This window comes from Hipposideros armiger, unplaced genomic scaffold (assembly GCF_001890085.2).
Source record: "Hipposideros armiger isolate ML-2016 unplaced genomic scaffold, ASM189008v1 scaffold_405, whole genome shotgun sequence".
NCBI lineage: Eukaryota > Metazoa > Chordata > Mammalia > Chiroptera > Hipposideridae > Hipposideros > Hipposideros armiger.
Window position 1 is genome coordinate 1,553,538 of NW_017731755.1, and position 4,067 is coordinate 1,557,604.

At 40.6% G+C, this 4,067-nt stretch overlaps 1 long non-coding RNA gene across 1 annotated transcript in view; it reads right to left on the reverse strand.

The window, feature by feature from the left end:
* LOC109394029 (uncharacterized) overlaps positions 1-3,784 on the reverse strand; it is a 17,136-nt gene extending 13,352 nt beyond the window's left edge. The window contains exon 1 of the long non-coding RNA XR_002126374.1: positions 3,704-3,784. This is a non-coding gene — a long non-coding RNA (uncharacterized LOC109394029). The remainder of the gene's footprint in view (positions 1-3,703) is intronic.
* Between the last annotated feature and the right edge of the window lie 283 nt (positions 3,785-4,067).

The window sequence follows — 4,067 nt, forward strand, 5'->3', positions numbered from 1 at the left end:
CCACAGGATATCCAGGTGATTAAATCAGATAACACATAAAAGTATACAATGGGTTCTCGAATAACATTATTTTGTTCAATGTCATTTCCTTATAATGCTAATGAGAAAAAAAACTGATTCCAGCTGTGGTCACTGTCCTGTGGGATGTGCACTCTCTCCCCATGTCTGTGTGAGTTTTCTTCGGGGACTGCAGTTTCCTCCCACATCCTAGAGATGTACATATGAGGTAAAATGTCATGTCTACACTGTCCCAGTCTGAGTGAGTGTGGGTGTGTGTGATGCGCCCTGTGATGGAAGGCGTCCTGTTCCGGGTGGGGCCTGCCTGCACCCTGAGCTGCTGGGATGGCCAGCTGGGGCCCTGCACTGGAATAAGTGGGGTGGAAAAGAATGCTCTTACTTGTTTTTGTAATCTTTCTTAAATGTATGTATAGCTCACATTTATTTTTGGTGTTTTGGGTCATTATGTAAAAGTTTAGTAATGTTTTTGTGACCAGAAATATGTCATAGGAACTTAACTCTTGTTTATATCAATTAGCCTGTGGTAAAAATTGGTTTCGTTATACATTGGTTTGCTTAAAGTCAGTTTCCAAGAACCTACCCATGTTAAGTGAGGACTTACTGTATCTGTAAAATAGTTTCTCAGTAAATGTGTATTTCTCATCCACCAAAGATTTGATAGAATCAACATTTTCCATCTGTTCTCTGCTGGCATTCAGTATTGTGTAAATCAGCGGTTCTCAACCTGTGGGTCGCGACCCTTTTGGGGGTCTAACGACCCTTTCACAGGGGTCGCCTAAGACCATCGGAAAACAAAAGGATATTTACATTATGATTCATAACAGTAGCAAAATTACAGTTATAGAGTAGCAACGAAAATAATTGTATGGTTGGGGGTCACTACACATGAGGAACTGTATTAAGGGGTCGCGGCATTAGGAAGGTTGAGAACCGCTGGAAATAATAACAATAGTAACCTCAGCTGTTGTGTCTTTCCATTAAAGATACAACCAAAGTCTGTTCATGGTTCCTCCTCTCAGGCTGAGACTGCCAGCCTGGCTAAGTCCTCCTTTCCTTTTAGGACGCAGTTCTGACCCTTGTCAACATATGCTATCTTTGCATGAACCACATTGTATTATAGCTTTTTAAAAATACCTGTCTTTTCTATTAGATCAGGGGTCGGCAAACTGCAGCTCGCGAGCCACATGTGGATGTGGCTCTTTGGGCACGTACATGTGGCTCTGAAGTAAAATTGAAAATGAAAATAAAACCATCATAGTTTCATTTATAAAATTTTTAAAGGATATTATTCACATAATGGTGATTTCATTTGCTTTATGGCTCTCGAATAACTTTTTTTTAAAATTGGGGAATTGGGGGAGGGGAAAAGTGTTGGGGAATTGGGGAGGGGGACCAGCCAAGTTGTTGTTCTCCAATCTTAGTTGTGGAGGGCGCCAGTCGCCATCTGGCTGCCCGTCTGCAGCTCGTGGTTTCTAAGCTCAAGGTGCTGTGTTACAATCTCAGTTGCAGGTGGGCATAGCCACCATTTTATGCAGGAGTCGAACTAGCAGCCTTGCTGTTAAGAGTGTGTGCTCTATCCACTGAGTCATCCGGGTGGCAGCTCAGCTGAAGGTGCCGAGGTCAGTCTTAGTTGCAGGTGGGCATAGCCACCATCCCACGCGAGAGTTTAACTGGCAGCCTTATTGTTAAGAGTGAGCGCTCTATCCACTGAGCCATCCGGGTGGCAGCTCAGCTCAAGGTGCCGAGTACAGTCTTAGCTGTGGGTGGGTGTAGCCCACCATCGAACAGGCAGTCTTGTTCTTAGGAGCATGTGCTCTCACCAGCTGAACCATCCTGCCACCTGTGGCAGCTCAGCAGCAGCTCAGCTCAGGCGCAGCGTCACTGGCCCATCTGGGAATCGAACCAATGGCCCTGTTGCTCAGAGCTCACACTCTTAAGCTAACTCTTAATCAACTGAGCCACTTGGCTGACCCTCGAATAATTTTTAAATTGTTGTGNTTTAAATCCTCACTATTCTTGAAATATCTGTTCACCTTAGGTACCAGCAGTTGTATTGAGTAACAAAGAGGTGATTTTTGTTGTTTCTGTTTTATAGTTTTTAAAATATTTTAAAAACGCTTTCTAAACTGTATAATGTCATTAATTATCTGCTGTGGTTTCCATATTGTCCTACCATGTCAAAGTGTATTTAGACTCCAATAAGCTTGGATAAAAATATATTGGTGGAAAATTGCCCCAAAATAGGTTGCTAACCCTAATAAGCAGTTTATGTAGTCTGAGTAAGGTACCAACTAGGTAATAAGTCTATTTTTACTTGACATCAGTACCAATTATCAAGGAAAGGTATATTCAGACTCAAATAAAACTTAGTACTGATGCTGAATTTAGAAGCAAAGTTAATTTCAATAAAAACTGAATGTGGAAAAAATGAGTACCTGAAAGTATAGTCATTCCAAGGTTTGCTGGTCAGTGGAAAAGCTACGTTCCAAAACCCCAGGGAATGGGGAGGATGAGGGGCAGAGATGGAGGGAATGAAAGTATAGCAAATGCATACTACGCTTGACGGAGGCCATCTTAACTGATGCTCATGTCAGATCTATCCTCAACGAGGTCTGAAGGCATAGATTGCTTATCGCCTCTATATGTACCTTGCCCAGTAGAACATTCTAAATGTTAGTTACTTAAAAGTTACTTAAATGTTACTTAAAAAGTTGCATCAATGTTACACATCTGCTTTTGTGTCCTTTGTATAATCCACAGTGATTTGGATGGACATAGTCTAGAAAAGGCTATTGTGGAATTCAGGTGAGGGATATCCAGGGCCAGGATAGCCATGGGGATGGAGAGGGTGGACATATTCCAGGAGTAATTAGGGAAAATAATATAGAGAGCTTAGCGATAAATTAAACATGAGATGGGGGATTGAGGAAGAAAGAGGAAACAAATAAATGTCCTGCGATCTGGAGTAGGCCATTGAGTGGGTGTTGTTCTGGAAGGATGGTTGAGGATGAGGTGAGGTAGGGGGACGTGAGTTTGGTTTAAGACTGAGAAAATCCAACTGAAAATGTCCAGTGGATATATGTACCTGAAGCTTAGGAAAGAAATCTGGGGTGTCAGAATATAAATAGTAATTAAGGCAATGAGAGTAGTTAGGGAATTTATTGTAAGAAGTTATTGCAGAGTGTGGGCTCAATATTTTCAACAAACACTTCAGTCATCTCTGTTTAGTCTCTGGTAAGAGTATCCTTCACATAAACTTAGATTAGTATCTGGACCAAGCTAAGTATTGTAGTTTTTGGTGTCCAGAGCAGATTAAATCAGGTAAGCATAAAAGTTAGAATTCTGAGTTCTATTTTAAGGAGGCATAATGTACATTAGCATATATTCTTCTGAACTTGATTATATATCTAGGCTATATGTGTGTTTAAGTATGTGTGCATAATACAGTTTATAATGGATACAATGTTTAAATAATAAACATAATAACAAGTAACATTTATTTTTAAAAGCACAAACTGCTCAATAAAAGCATTTTAAGCAAATTAACACTAGCATAAGATTTGAAGGCTGTGAGAAAAGGAATTAGAAAGAAACTCATTTAAGGCTAAGATGCCTCTGGCATTTGATCACCAAAAGACTGAGGCTAACTTGAAAAGAAGAAGAAAGACAAAGGAGCTTTAGTCACCTGTGCGTTGAGTCTGGAGTGGAGCTTGTGGTCTGACAACCAAGGGTGCTTGAGAGCTTCACTTGCACTTATTCTCCAACTAAAGGAAATTCAGAACGTTATTAGTGGGAACACACCAAACAAGGTCTGCCTATGCTGTTCAACCTCAGTTCTGGCCACTGCCCTTGGAAGACCGGATGCCGAATGTCAAATTCATAGTCAATTCTGCCCTCTCTGGAATTGTTATCAGTGTTGTGTGGGTTACCATCCAATCCAACCAGGGTAACGACATGTATTGTTAGACAAAGCAAGGCAAAAAATTAAAATCTTTGTTAATAACTGAACATCTACTTTCAAATATAAGTAACCATTCTTTTTTTTTTTT